We start from the raw sequence: 17,447 nt of genomic DNA, 5'->3' as shown, positions 1-17,447 counted from the left end.
AGGTATGTGTACATTTTATATTCATCGTGACGAGTGGTCATGCCGATCAAAGATGACGAAAGTGCACTTCAATATGTATTTGAATTCATATTTGTTTTGTTAAGGGCTCAGTACTTTTTGTATTTGGATATATTTTTTTAATGCTTATAAAATATAAATTTATTTTTGGACATTGTAAAATTATAAACGAAATTTTATTTTATATATCAATTATATAAATTAAATAAAGTCACATTCGAAAAAATAAACATTTTGTAATAATTATTAATAATATCAAAGCAGTAAATATTTCCATATTATACTAATGCATACTTTATTTTATTGGCCGTTTTTTAACTTAATATTTTTATTTACATATTATTTGAAAGTATTGTTGGTCATATTAGTTTTAATTCATTAAATATTTTGAAATTGTTTATAACAATAAGTCGCAGATTCTAATTTATTTTGAGCATTATATGGATTGGTACAATTGTTGAGGATTTGGCGGTAAACATGTAAACATGTTATAATCTGATGTATTCTTTAGTAAAGTGTTTTACAATTAAAATTCACAACTTAGTGATTCAATCCCTCAATATTATTTAAATTTAAATACGAATTATAAATCTTATCCTAAGACGAAAAGTACATCCAATTAAAAAAAAAGAAAAACTTCAGCAGTCAGTATCTAAATAAGATTAGTGTGCTTCTGTGCATATTTAAAAATTATGTTTGTAAAGAACTTTCTCTTTTTTTCCTAAATTATTGTTTACTTTGACCATTATCATTAGCCTAATTATTACAAAAAGTTTATTGAATTATACAGTTTATTTCCCATACGTAAATACAAATTTGTATGTATTCTTGTCGAGGAAAAACACACGTTAAGACTATTAATTCAATAAGACCAAAAATAAATATTCATTGAAGCTAAACAAAATTCTAGTAACTTGTGATGATGCACGTAATTTATGCAAATATTTTATTTAAACTGTCGTCTTTTGATAAACCATACGTCGTTAAATTATAATTTCGTGTTGGTTATACTTATAATTATTTCAATAAGTGTGATCGTGTAAATTATTTAAATATCAATACTCTAATATTAAATTACAAATATATTATAAGGCTGATAGTTTCTAGCAGCAAAGTCTGCCTTATATCGAGATCAGTAGGTGGCTTTTCCTACTCCATGGTTATACCATTTTGTGTACAAAATTATCTGCCCCAGGACTCACTCATCTGGTCGATGTTGCTTGTATTCCCATAACAATGTAATACCCTTTAGAAACGGGCTCGTCGAGTCTAGAAAGCAAAAGGACCATAATAATATTTCATTGTTTATGTACTCGGTGGCCAACTGAGTTCGGTTTACACTGTAGACGACAGGGGGCCTTTTAGTAAGCGAAACGGTTTAACGTTTTTCCGGTTCTCTAGTACATTCTAGAAGTTCGCAAATTTATATCGTATATTTTTACGAGTTTTTGGATAAAATTGAGCTTAAATGCCTTATTATTATTATGCTGTACTGTATTGTTCAATAAATAGGCCAATAGTGGGTACACATTCATACGCATGTTTATGTACGTTTCCAGTATCGTGATATGATCCGGTACGAAGTCACTGAAGGTATTCATACACGCATTACACACCGATTTCGACGTGTCATACGTATTCGAGCGATTATTATTTTCCGGTCCAGACTAAGTCACGCCCGCTGTTTCCTGAACCTAGAGAGACGCTGTCATGCGGATGACATTTCCCCGTCACGGTTATGTACTCGTGTATTCCGACAACCGATGTCGACATTTATTTATTAGCGGTTAGAATATTATATGTTCATTGGAGATACGTATTATGATCTAAAATTTTGAGACAATTGAAATAGTAGTTTGATTAGTCGGTGTTTGGATGTGCCCCAGATTTTGATTACAATATGGTCGCACGATAAGACAACGAGAAGAAAAATATTTTTTCTATACGAGGAAATTTGGCCAATTCAGTTTTTATGCTGATTACAAACTATCAATTGTAATAAGATTATAATTGAAAATTGATTTATCTTTTAATTAGGTAAGTAAATTATTATATCTCTGCAAAAATAAATATTTTTAAATTACTTCACTGAAAACGAATATACGATATTTATATATAATCTCATTATTCCTTATTAATTATTTACTTTAATCATGTTTAAAAATATAACAACAAGGTTTTTTTTTTTAATAAAATATATTCAAAAATAAGCTTTTTAATTAGTAAACTTAAAAAAGTCCTAAAAATTGACCTTTTAAAAGTACGATGAAACTATACTTCAATCGATTTCAAAGGACTTCTTGAAACTTTTGGAGCGCTCTTTTTGCCTGATAAAGTGTCCATACAAAAAACGACATTGTAAAACCAATATCGACCCAGTGTCATTATTTTAAAACTAATTTGGAACAATGTATTACGTTTTGAAACGAAAAAAAAATAATTAGTACTTAAAAAAAAAAATATTATTTTATGGAATGAACATTTAAATATAATATGTAGGTTTATGAAATGGAGTTATCCGAATTAAATTAAAATCATCATGATAAGACTATTATAATATACAGTGTTAAGTATACATTGATTTTTTTGATTGCACTGTCGTTAACCTACGTTGGTCTAAGATTCAGAATTTGTTTTATTTTTATACGTAACTATTTGATAATGAAATATGATAGTCGATCAATCAAACCAAGTGTTGGGCACTTGGACTTTATTATAAAAAATTACCATATTTCATTAAATTTATACTCAAAGTACTAGATGGGTAATTTGATAGAAAAGCTTTACTATTTATTTAATTTTTAATAAGAATGTAGAAATGCTGAGCATAATAAAACGACAATGTTTGAAGTATTACACGTGGGTCATACATTTCTATTAAATTGCATTAAATTATGTTATCTTTTTAACAAAATGGTACGATATTTCCTGTCACCATTACCACAAGGAATATATAAGCAAGTATACAAGTACAAATATATATATATATGATAATATTAAGATATAGTTTCTCATAAACTTGGTAAAATGGAACTAGGCAAGTCCAAGTTGTTCTTACATGTGTAATTCAAAGTCTAAGAATTTATATAATATGCATGACATTTGTTAAAGAATCAGGAAACGAAATATTTTTAGTTGCAGCACTGACTGGTGTCCTGAATAATTAATTATAGTTGAAAGTATTTGAGTATAATGATAAAATATCAGTGCCAATCCCTACCGTTTTTTGAAAGATAATAACCTTCATATTCTAACACTTGAAGTAATTTAATTATTTAATTATTCATTTTGGGTATGCATATAAAAGGCAGAGTTTTATGAATAAAATAATAATAATAATAATTATTAGATATTAATCTGTCTTGATGTCAATGCGATTAAATATACTGAATAATATTAAAATAATTGGTACATGGGCAGTATGATCAGCTTATAATATTTTAACTCATAAATATATATATATATATATCTATATGAATATTAACGATGATTAAAGACATTATTTAAAATACTTTTTAGTTTAAATTAGTCTTAACAAAATATAGTATTTATTTTATGTTCTGATTAAATCATTTCGCATGAACGTTTATTATAATATCATACCTCATAATATTCATTAACTGCGGTATATTATATGTTTACAAAAAGCTTTTCAAAAAAAAAAAAATAGTTACTTTTATATTTTGTTCTGTAATAATAATAATAAACCATTTCATTAGCATTAAGGTAAAATTATTATTCTTCTTAGTTACAATAGTAAGGTTGATTCTCTGAAATGACAAATAATAATAAAAACTGTTCTTTTCTGGTTATTTTCAAACTACGTATAATTACCAAAAGTTTTAATTAGTATTTTTCTCTTGACGATGATTTTTTTTTTTTTTTTTTACTTCTTTTGGAGTACTTTTTGATTATAATTAGGTATAATGTGCTCCATTATAAATCAAAGTTGGTAACTCATTTATGTACGGTATATACCATATATATTTATGTATTGTCGAATTTCAGTGATAGTAAAAACCAAAACGTTAAAAAAAGATTGTTCGTGGTAATGATGTCGATATTGTTGATATTTTAGATGGAATTTTATTGTAGAGAAATCTTCAAAAATCTTGTTAGCGATTTTTGTCGGTATAGTAGTCGTCTATTACGTTATGTCCAAATTGGGTGTGTGAAAATATAAGACTAGTAGTATAAAATAAAAATAATATGTTAAAATATATTTTACAATTTTATATAAAATTAACCTCTTTAAAGAGTTAAGTTAAAAATAACCCGTGGCTAATGTAATACAACTAGTAGGTATGTCCTATTATTTTTTTTATCAATGTTTAAATTATAAAACAATTTTTAACATTTTAATAAATTGCATTTATAATCATTATAACTTGGTTTTAGATGTTTTCCATCATTTATATGACAATTACAGCCAACAACTTAATTAATCAATTGCCTCTAACTTTAAATATATTTGACTTAGACGCTGACCATAAATTGTAATTTATTCATGTTTGTTTTGAATTACAAGTATAGATAATATGCTGTAAGCTTATTCGAACCCTAACGACAAAAACTTTTGTTGTAAGTAACTATTATGAATAATAAATTAATTAATGATCAACACTAATGTATTATTTCTGGACACATAAAATAAATTTATGAAACTTTGTTGTATAATTAAAAGTGATTTTTTTTTTTTTTAATACGATATGTTTTATATTGGAAGAATCTAATTGGTATTGTATTTCTAAGTAATATATATAATAACAATTTAGAGATTTTATAAATATTTAAATATACGATGATGATATTATACGATTTCGTCGATTTCATATAATTGTAAATTCGTTACATACAGTTCTAGTTTAAACATTCAAGGATTTAAAGCAAAAAAATAAATGTTTAAATAAAAAATATAAATACAAAGCATGAACATTGATAAATAGAAATTTAAATGTTACAAGTATAAAATATTTTATTTTCAACATCAATTAACCATCAATATTCTATATTTATACTGTTACACAGTTTTAATATTTGAACAATAATAATTTTGTTTTGTACTTTTAAACTAAATTTTTTTTACACTCTCCCATGTATATCATTATTATTATTATTTATCATTTAAAAATGAATATTTCACAACATCACTAATTTATCTAATATATTAAAATAGTTTTTCCGATTTAAAATATAAGTAAGTACTATTTTTATGCTTAACGCCAGACCAGGTTTTCTCATAAAGTCATAACTATACTCTGTTTTTGTTTTATTTTAATTGTTAAGTAGGTTCATTTAATTTATGCGCTAAGACAAATATTAAAATTTTACAATAAATACAATAAGTTTATATTATTATTATTATCTATTATTTAAATTAATACATTTATAATTTTTCCTAGTAAAAAATTAGTTATGATTATAAAACAAAAATATATTTTATTTGACGAACATTTAGTTCAACAGATTGACAAAATGTAATCAGTTGAAGTGTACATTTAGTGTCATCAAACCACTATATCGTGTGATATTAAGTAAAGACTAACTATAAACAATTTCATTTTCTATTATAACAGTAATTTTTTTTTTTTATTTCATGACAATCATCGTCTAGTTTATAAAGCACATGACGCACGACACATCAGCCATCACTTCTGCTCAAGGTAAATGTCTTACGAATTTCTATTCACATTACGTCATCTGTTTTTTGAAAGGTTTCCAATATGTTTAAATGGCAGTATGAAAGAAAAAAAGGTTTATATGAAAATCGACAATTTTATGAGTTTTGGTTTAAACTGTTTCCAAGTTAAAATAAATATTACTCGCAATGATTTGTATGTAATTTAGTTTTTAAAATTTTTATTTTGTTTAGCCGTTTACCCGCGGATTATGGCAACCATTTCCTAAAATATAGTGGATTGCACGTGACCATTCGATAGTTTTGTAACCAATATTATATTTTATACTATCATATTGCGTCATATTACACGTGATGAATACTCACGTGAGCATGGTGGCGAGTGGGTTCTGCAGTGTTGTTCTCATGGGACTGTCCAGAGGTCCTCTGCCGAAGCCGGGCCAGGGCGCTTTTCAGCCCCTCCGTGTTTGCCCTACCGGTGTACAAACCACGCCATCTCTTCGACCTTGCATCCGCCGCCGGCACCCCAAACACTTAACTTTAACATCTGAAAAATAATATACTTCATTATTAATTTGTTTTTATTTATTTATTTTGTTGTACCATGGATAATGTATTCTTTGAAACGACATTGACTAAGATTAAATCAGATTCAACACGAGTAAATAAAGTACTCATATTGCGTGAAAATAACACTAACTTTTTATCTACATTAAGTGGATAAAAAAAAATATAATAAATTTAATACCAAAAGAAAAAAAGTTAATCGTGCCATTGACTTGAAAATATTTTTTTTCAATAATTCGTTTGTTTGAACTCAAAGAAAGTTATTTAAAAATGTTGAACGATTTCCTTCACTCCTCCGGTGCATTTTTTCAATTTTACAACTGAAGTTCAGGTTTTTAACATTTTTCATTTTTCATATTTATTAATTTATAATTTTCAACAAGAACTAAACATGTGCATATTTAGATGTTTATTAAAAATAATCTAGAATTAAATTTTTTTATTCGTTGTAGTTCATATCAAACTATTAAATATCCAAGCATAATTATTCAAAAAATAAATTTAAAAAAAACCCATTTAGGAACAATATAATTATAAATCATAGACTTTTTAAATAATATATAATTTTCATGGTAAATTATCTATGTGTCTATATATTTTTATTTTAATGGTAAGTATAACCTATTATGTTATAAAATTAAAATTATAAAATATTTATATTTATACTTAATTTGTTTTAATCAATAAGCATAACTTGTTAATTTTATTATCATAATAATAATATTTGTGATGGTATTAATCATCATTTAAATAAAATATTTAAAAAATAGGTTATTTTATTTTACTATACATTAAAACAAATAAAAATCAATTTATACTTAACATAAAATACATTTTTTTTTAAATATATTATAGATGGAAAATGTCTACCTTTAATGCACCAAGGAAAATTGTACTACTCTATTGAATATTCCGGGGGGATTTACCTTAGTTTCACTTTACTTAACACTACAAAGATTGACTATGCTATTCGTTATTATAATTTATTATTAATTAAAATATCATATGCTTATATTTATGCTAAACGCATAAAAATAATAATAATTATTAGTATTACCATTATTTACATTATAATTTCATCTAATATAAATGTTTGTATACATTTTTTTGAACCAGCAATAATTACATATTATCACGATAGATTATTATGTCGAATTAAAATAGTTTAATATTATATGTGTAAGCATAATACATTATTATGAATAATTTTAAACATTAAAAACTGCATAGTCCTCAAATTAGCTAAATATACCAAAACGGTTTTATGATATCGTTAAAAATTGCTGCTTGCTTACGATTTTATATCATAGCATGTGCATGTCGACATTTAAATGTAATTACTACTTATTACCATTTGAAAATTGTTGTTATATTTTTATGAAAATTATTTATCAACAATTCTGAAATGTTTATCAAACTCTTCAAACAATTTTTAATTGTGTAAGTATATTTAACATATCATATAATTAACACATAACCTGGTAATAATTATAAATAAGTATTGAATTGGTACACGTGATGTATGAGTTAAATAGGATGACACAACAATACTAAAAGATGATTTTTAATAATACGATAAAAATTTGTTTGTTCTTTATAATATTGTAGTCACGAAGTTTAAATAATATTTCAAAATAGTATATAATAATAATAGTATATATTAGTTTATGTTGTAAAATACGGCTAGCTTAGTTAAATAGTTTCAAACAAAAGCAGTTTATTCCTTGGTTTTTATTTATTTTTATATAAAAAAAAATGAAAATTATTCACTCCAAATGAAAAATGCCGTTGACATGTAATATTATTCAATGACATAAATATTGAATAATACCACGGACGACCACACTACTATTTCAACCAAAACCCATCTGCAAACTTATAATTATTATCTAATAAATAAAACATGGCATTGCTCTCAATATATTATGATATACTCAACACTGACACAATCATAATTAACTAAAGTAATTTAGTAACGAACATTCAAACGACCAAACCACTGCAGTAATTATTATGTACTAACTGGCGATTAACCTAATAGTTTAGAATATATCCGGAATACAGACAGTATTTTAAAGATAGATTTAAAAAAATGAAAATAGTAATAATGATGAAAATATTGAATCATTTGTAAATTAATTATCGAAAAAGTAATTTCAATTAGAAATGATAAAAAATGTAGACTTTTGCGTTTTTAAAGTTTAAGTTGTATTTATAAATAATTAACGACATATTTTATGTTCGATAATTTATGTGTGCCCGTACTTTATGTTTAGCGAAACGACGTCTAACGATTAACAAAAGTTGAATTGTCGTACATTTTTCACGTTGTTAAATAAATTAAAAACAAATCCTTTACCGTAATGAAACTGATCATCGTTTTGTAAAAACGGTTTTCGCTATACTAGGCATTATAAGACTTCCCGAGATCCGTGGAAAAAACGGTTGCGCTTCAACCGAACGGTACCATACCACCTCGTTATACACTAATAACCTCGCATAAAGTGTATTAGAATGGTAAATAGTTTATAAAGTTTGGAAAAAAAATACGACAAACAGTGCGCGGGACCTGACAAAGTGAAATTATAATGTAGCCACGCACAACACACCGGCGAAGGGTGTACACGTATGCGCGTGTGGGTGTGTACATAAATCGGTGACGCGCAGTGAGGTATACACAAGATATATTGCGGCCGGGGGGGGGGGTGTTAGGAAAACGCGGTCTGGACGAGGTGCCGGCGGGGGGCAGGCGGAGGGAGAATTGGTTGGTGTAGGGCCAAATCTGCTGAATCGCGCATAAAATTCGCCGTAAACACAAAGGGGACTGCGGAGATGGCGGGCACCGTAAGTTTGGTCGAAGGTGTGTGCAAGTGAGCGTATATGTGGAACGTCCCGGGGAGGGTAAGAGTTTCAACCCGTTTTTCGTGTACGGCACCCCCGGCCGGGGGCACTGCCGTTAGCACGCGCATAAAATTATTATTTCGACGCTCGGCGGTGCTGTGCATGTTCGGTTATCGATTATATCCACGTGCGTGTGCTGGAGTGATTGGAAAGCGGGGCTAGCGGTGGAGCAGGCGACCGGAGGACCGTGTGGCGTGGTGGTTTTCAATTTTTTTATTATTATTATTATTATAATACGCTTACCCCCTTAAACGCTAGAGAGTGGCACACGATTTTTCGTACCGACACTAGGGCTTATTCAAAATGTTCGGATCCGGACTGTACTAATCGTGGTGTTGCCCACAACCGTAGTACTCTTTTGAACTCAATTTTTCGCGATCGGCAAATTAATTATATGCATTATAATATGTCATTATATTATTTATGTTATAAAAAAAAAAAATCGACGAAGACCACCAAATACATTTACCTAATTATAAAAAAACTCGACCAAAGCCTTGTGACACAATGCTCTTCGATTTTTTTCTCTATACGTCATCGTGATCACGATAAACGAGATTAATAAAACGGAGAGATTTCCATTGAGACGACAATATTTTACAAAAGAAAAATTACTATTGAAAAATATATCTATGTCCATAGAAAAAGTATTACAAAAAGTGATTTTGTCTGATTGAGAATCAAAGGTCGTGCCAAAGATGGGGAATACGTTTGGGAGCCGCCGTTTTCTGTATTAAGACTCACCGAAAACGGGAAATATCGTTAAATTCGCAGTCACGGTACATTATCTCTACCGCTTCAACACCCCGACCATGGTATAGAATTTGACCGCTTCAATCGTGGTTTGAGGTTCGGCGATTAAAGTTGAAATTGTAAACGTTATACATGCATGCGGATAACCACGATATTTCCCATGGTCAGTACATAGTTTAATGGAAAACAGTAGCCACCGACCGCTTTCTCTGCGTACACTGCGTCGTTTATTTTTGAAAGATTTTCGATAAACCTTTTTCATCGTTTACGAGCGCATTAAGTGTTCTACGAAATGTGTTTTTAGAAAAATGCGCTCGTAGCTGGCTTTTTATTCTGCGTCTGCGTGCCGTAATGTTCTTGATATAATCGTATTCGCGTCGTTGAACGCGAATGCTTAGGAACTATTAAATAGTAATATTACGTGCGAAGACATTTCAACGAAAAACGAATTTTTTACGTATTGTCAAATCCAAGAATTATTCGTACTATAAATATCCCCATATACCTATTTAATCGTACAGCTACCACTTATTTAGTTTTATGTAACTCGTCACTGATATTGTACAGTTATATAATATTATACTCAAAAAAAGTTGTTACGCAGTGGTAAACAGATACAGATGTTTGTTTTTGAGTTTTTCGATTAGTAGTGATATTAGCTCGTATATGCTACATATATATAGATATAATTGTATATACTATGGTTTGTATATTCCGAATTTATCATAAGAGGGGGAAAATTCTTCTACGGTAGGTTCTTTTAATAGATCTTTAGTTGCAAATAAACCCGCTTTTCCACTGAAATCTAAATTATAAGTATTACATAATTTAAATTATATGTATACGAAAAATGTACAGCGATTTAACACGTCTAATTTTCTTTATTACATCGTATTATATAATGTATATTATAGCATGTTAATAATAACCATTATAAAACGTGCGATGACAGCTAATAAATAATATTTTTGTGTCAATCGAATTTTTATGTATCGTTTGGAATAAAAAAGCCAATACGAATCAGGAGGGGGTGGGCTGATAAATATTTAAAATATTTTTACATTTTTTTTTTTGTTAACTTTTATTCTCCCCGGAGTATTCTGAAAATACTTAAATTTATATAATCGAAAACGAAGGCCATCGGCATTCCTGCGATTTTTCCGACAGCTGTCGGTTAGGTTGCAGGTTCACGTGAAAACATTATAACACAGTATAATAGGTAGGTCGTCCCCGCGTTGTCTTGTTTTCCGACTGGCGGTACGGGTACCGTACTCGAACGGAAGTGAAGTATATAATGTTATCCGTCGCGTGATCGGAATAATGTCGTATAATGTTCCACAAACGACGACAAGCGACTATGTAAAATATTAATATATATTATACAGACAGTATCGTAAACGACTCATTCGATGTTCATGACAAACACCCGGGAAAATGTTTTTAGGGTGTTTCACTGTGAAACTCGCACATACACACACACACACACGAGCGCAAGCACGCGCGCGTTACACAGTTTGATAAAGCCGACGCCAACGCATTTTTGATCACGGTAACTTCGCGATGAAATTGAATAATTAAAATGTTTTATAAATTATGGTTATTGATACAACGATATATTACAGTAAATTCAAATATTATTTTCGGCACTACGGCAGATCATTTACGGTGTTAAATGGCCAAAAATGAAGGTATCCGCGGGATAAATAATAAAATTTATATTGATATCAAACATTAAAAATTAAATTAAAAACAATACGATGATAGATACCTATTATGTGTGAGAAGTGACTGGTTTTTACTACTCAAGAAAATAATAATAATCATTGCTTTATTTGTATACACTCGTATACCGCATAAGAAAGTATAAAAGTTAAATTGATTTAATTCATTAGTTAAACTAATAAATTATATTATTTATACAATTCAAAGACTAAGTTATTTGTTTACCTTACAATATTAAATATATTTGTATTTATTCACCATTATCGTTTACGATTATATTTATCATATTGTAATAAAATTGTTGTTAGTACTCATTGTTTACATCATTTAAAAGTTAAAAAAACACCGAACAGCTTTCAATGTTACGTAAATTTTAAACGACTGGTTTAATTGTATATAGTTTGACAATATTTATGAAATAAAATTATTTAGTTTGATTTTTCACGAAGCAAATTAAAAACTTGCTTGTTAAACCTAAATAAATTAAATGTTTAACACACGTTGGCGCGGTGTTTTATACCTGTTTGGTATTGTTAATATCAAATGTAATCTGAGATATTTCCAAGAAAAGCTTTTGATTTCAACATTATATTGATGATTATGTTAGCTTAGATACAATATTACTATCAAATTTGATTAGCATACATTGGGTTATAATCATTGGGAGTTCCATTGAAATAATATATAATATTTGAATTGAATGGGTTGATGCACATTATTATACTTTATATGTAACGTGTAATTTAATAGATCAATATATTATAATATACATGATATTATAGTATAAAATTACATATTTCAAAGTAAATAAATAACTAAATTATATAAAATCAAAAGGTTGTAATAGGCTTTTATCAATTATATGTATTAATAAACGTCTTAATTAGCTTAAACTGTATTTTTATATTATTAAAATATATGAGATTTTAATCAAATATTTTTTTATTATTATTATTACTTTTGATGTTAATAACAATATTTTTTATTATAAACGTGAAAAGCAATATTTTAGGTTAATACAGATATAATTCATATATCTCTTTTTGGAAAAAAAGTTAAAGAATTTCCACATGCCTAATGTGTCTGCACAATATCGTAGTATAAATTAACTTGTATTAATAGTAGCATTAATGAAAATATCTTGTTTATGGTTGATAAATGTAATAATATTATGCTCTTTTGGTTTACTCATACTGATCTATAAAATATATATCAAAGAGAATACAATTTCTATATGTAATATGTATGGAATAAAATATTTTTAAAAAGTTAAAATAGTTCCAATACGTAACAAATTACTAACAATTTACACAAACAGTATTGAACAATATTATTTAGAACATCGTATTTTATACGAAAAGTTCAATTCAAATTTTAAAAGTAAGTTTGTGTTTGAATATATATTTATATATTCCCGAACAAAATATCCAGTAAGTTTTTGATTTAAATATAAAGTAATCATATTGTATGTGTTTTATTTTGTTGAAAAATATTATATGTAAGTTAAACAATATAATATACCTATATGTATCATGTTTAATATAAAATAATTATACACTAAGATTATTAAAGTTTAATGTATCATAAAAGTTATAACTTTATTCGCGAACAGTGAAAACACCTTTTTTTCGTGACAATAAGCGATAAAATCTTTTTCTTGCGTATTGATGAACGCGTTGTTCCTATTTTTCTATCTCATTACATTCGGGTTGGCTTAGGTTCTCGGGCAACTATTCCTTTGGGTTAAAAATGCACCCCAAAACCTTTGTTATACGCCGTGTTGTTCCCACGGGACCCGTGTAGATTTCATACGTTTTCATGGTACAGACGCGCAACAATGTCATTTTTCTCTGGGGGCCAATTTTTTTTGTTAAGAATGTTCAGCATACAAATGGAAAAGGGATTTAAATTTCTATTGAATGTTTGAAATCAATTCCACTGCAGGCAAATTTGTAATTCAACCGTATAACACTATACTAGCAAATACAAATCTTGTATAGACGTTTATATTGACATTTTAAATATTCTTACGTTAGTAATTTAACTTTATTAATCCAAAGAGCTTGATTTGTTAAACGTACAAATAAACTTAAATCAACATTTAAAAATCTATTCTATTTTGTTTATCATCATGGTTTATTGGAAAATTATTAACTATCATTTCAGTAGATTCTTGTTAAACATTTATGTTTTAATTTAAAAATGTTTTTATCTTGGTACATAATATCTTAATTAAATAGTCCAGGACACATTTTTACCTCTTATTAATGAGTATCATATTGATATATTATTAAAAATAAAATCAAAGCGAAAGTTGTTTGTTCATATTATGAAAACCTATACAAGTACCGGCTGAATTTTGAACAATTTTAATGATGTTTTAAATAGGTGTGCTTTAGATCTTGTGTTAAAGTTTTCAAAACATTATGTCAGTACTTCATTTGTGTCTTGGAAAACTTTTAAACTATCTTTCTGAACCAATTTTTATCGTTCTTATATTTTATAACCGTTTAAATGTTTACTATATTATGTAAGTCAAATTCACGCACCAGCTGCTGGCTAGTGTTTAATTGGAACTATATTATTACTCGGAATAATGAATTTAATGTCATGCAAACAATATATTATTATGTATAAAAGTGTGATTTCGCTAATGTTTTTTTCTCTTAAAAACCTAATTAATCTATAAAATATACATGATTAATTATTTAAAACTAACTGGTTTATTGCGTATACAATATTATACGATATTTCATATACGAGTATTAATATGCGTTTGAATTCGAATAACACTAGTCATAAATATTTTTTTTTTTATTTATTTAAACACGTATATCAAAATTATCGGTAAGCATAAGCAGGTGCGATTCCGGATGTAAAATATATTATTATCGCCCTAACCTTACCAGAAGGTTAAAATTTGTTATCTGATCCGTATAATATACTTTGTCCAAGATTCAAACTTTTTGTTTTAAAACCTCGACTTTTTCAAGCCAAATAAAATACGTAAAATATATACTTACTTACCCTACTATATTATTATAGACAAATAGGTAGGATAAAGTCTAATGGCATGAAAACTATTTATTCCCAGTACCAGTTATATGAATCATAATATAATCGTACAGTTAAAACAGCAAACGTATAGGGCACAGCTATATAAATAGTTAGGGTTGAACACTATAATATGTTTTAGATAATATAATCCCCACTTTTAGCTACACCGAGGAGACAAGGTAATTTTATTTAGGAACGATTTCACTACGGACGTTACTCTTTTTAAACAATTCGTACCCTCTTTATACCAGAGATTTTATCCAAATTCCCTTTAACCAAAACGTTTTTTTTAACCATTAAATTTCGATTTTTTCAAGCTCGGCTTTTTCTCCCGCGACTCTGACTTTAATCTCAAACCGATCCTTACGTTTCTTCAATTTCGTTGGTATAAACTGTGCTTAAATGAGCTCAGCTTTAATAGAAAGATAGGTTGTTATAATAATAATTCCATACACTGATTTTATATGCATATAAACTACCACTAATAAACGGATCTTTATGAAATTAAACAAATTTTAATTATTACAAACATCAACAAATCAAAATAATTGAATGCAAATTATTGTAAGATATTAAAAAAATATAAATAAATTATACACCATAAATGATTTGTATTGTTAATTCAATTAATTGTGTACATAATATGTATTCGTTTAAGTAATATTATTCTGATACCGAAACTCAGATATTATTTTATAAAATATGAATACATTATGTTCCATTATCAAAATTAATCTAAATATTTTGTGGTCTATTGTTTTAATACATATTAATTATTAAAATATTATCAAGCACAGCAATTTTGTTTGTAATTTTGTGTGTATATAGTCATACAACTAATAAAAGCTAAAATGATTTAACACGATCAATTATTATTAATACAATATATTGTCCATTATTGTATATTTATATACGTATGAGGTTTTCACAAGAATTCACTTAACCTATCAGTTTCATTGACAATGTACGCTAGTGCGGTTTTTATAACACGCATTAGTAAATACTAATGGAAAAACTTTTATACAAACGATATTTAAAATAAACAAAAATGTTGTCATTCATCCATCCATTCATTCATTTTGAAGTTTTTGTGCGTAGTAGTCTAGCTATTAGGAAACCAAATACTAATAGACGTGTACAAATAAAACTTTACATTCCTACAAAACTTTCTATCTTTCACGTTTTATTTACAAGTCCTTTTTTTATTTTTTATTCTTCATATATTTTTTTCTGATATCGGAGTATATTATTTTATATTTTATAGCAAACTCAACAATTTTTCGTAGCATTTTATCCATATCAATACGTATTAGATTTTAGTTATCCATTCCATACTTCTCAACTTTTGTACACGAAAACAGTTTCTTTTTATTATATTTATAGACGCGTTACATAATAGAGAGGACTTGATAAACGAGTATATAGGTATATATTATGTAATACAGAATAATGGAATTCATATTCTAGATGGACATGACACAAAAAAAAAATCGAACACATTTATTCTTTTGATATGTCACTCATGTTCAAGTCATTAATACTTGAGCTTTTTTTTTGCTACCGACTTATCCGTTAATTGATCGATAAAAAAAACTCTATAAAAACACAACGTGTTATCTGAAAAATTCAAGTTATGCTATTAATTTATTCCTTCAATATTAGAATATTCTAAATTTGATACTATCAGTTTTTATAAACTTTGAAACCGTATTATTGTCAACGGACACGTTTTATATCAAATCCACTAGTGTTCAACAAATATTTTGATTGCAAATAAATTATAATTAATAACTACTCACTATATATTTAGTTTAACTGAAGATTATACTCTGATGAGATTTGGTGTTTTGTGGCAAATTCATAAACGATAAAATATGCGTATTTTAAAAGGTTGAAAATCACTGGATTAGTAAGACGGAGATAGGACATTGCGGGAATAAGTTCCCTTAACAAATTATTTTTAAACATTAAATATTGAGACAATTTAAAAGTTGTATAAGTAACAATAAATAAAGAGGCAAAACTTTGTAAATTTATAATTTAATTATGTATGTTATTGACATGAGTATAATATATATAATTAAGTGCCAGTTTTAAATTGAAAAAAAAATCACTAGTAAGTTATACTTTGTTTCATGATTTGTTTATTAATTAATAATAAAATAAATCGATTTTTTTTTTAACTGCCAATAACAAAATGTGTACCATATTATATCCCTACGAGGATATTATATTACACACAGAAAGTTAAAATAATTACAATACTTTAATTTTACATTTTTAATTCATATCGATCATTTGTAAAAGCAGAAAGACAAAAAGGTTATTATTTCGAATTAATGTAATGTCCAGCATGTCAAGTGAGACTCTTAAAGACGTAACCAACTATTGTGTGAAGTTCATTCACATTAAATAATATATCAAATGGGGTCGAACGGTATCAAAACGTACCTAATAGTTATGGACCATAAATTAGGGTTGAGCACTAATTTTCCCCCGGGTAAACCTACAGAATTCACACACCAGTCGTATTATTTATGACGTGGAAATTAAATTTAAACTCGCGTTATGTGTATTTGTCTCATTGTGGAAATTTCAGTCGGAAACAGCCGTCACACAGGAATCCGAACATTAACTTTTTGTACGGCTGTATTTTGAATGTGTATATTGTGTTGTGTTTAAATAATAAGTTTAAATTGAGTACTTATATTTTAAACGTTGAAAATACAGATTCATCGGTGGAATAATAAATACAAGTATACAAGGTTTATATGATTGTACTTGTCACGAC

General features: G+C 27.5%; 1 protein-coding gene across 1 annotated transcript in view; it reads right to left on the bottom strand.

Annotated features, from left to right (window-relative positions):
* LOC132917323 (serine/threonine-protein kinase pakA-like) overlaps positions 1-17,447 on the bottom strand; it is a 202,294-nt gene that overhangs the window by 139,692 nt on the left and 45,155 nt on the right. The window contains exon 2 of the mRNA XM_060978021.1: positions 6,023-6,203. The gene's annotated coding sequence lies outside the window, so the exon portion shown is untranslated. The remainder of the gene's footprint in view (positions 1-6,022; positions 6,204-17,447) is intronic.

Source organism: Rhopalosiphum padi, chromosome 1 (assembly GCF_020882245.1).
Source record: "Rhopalosiphum padi isolate XX-2018 chromosome 1, ASM2088224v1, whole genome shotgun sequence".
In the NCBI taxonomy this organism is placed as follows: Eukaryota; Metazoa; Arthropoda; class Insecta; order Hemiptera; family Aphididae; genus Rhopalosiphum; species Rhopalosiphum padi.
This window is presented reverse-complemented; position numbering and strand designations above follow the sequence as displayed.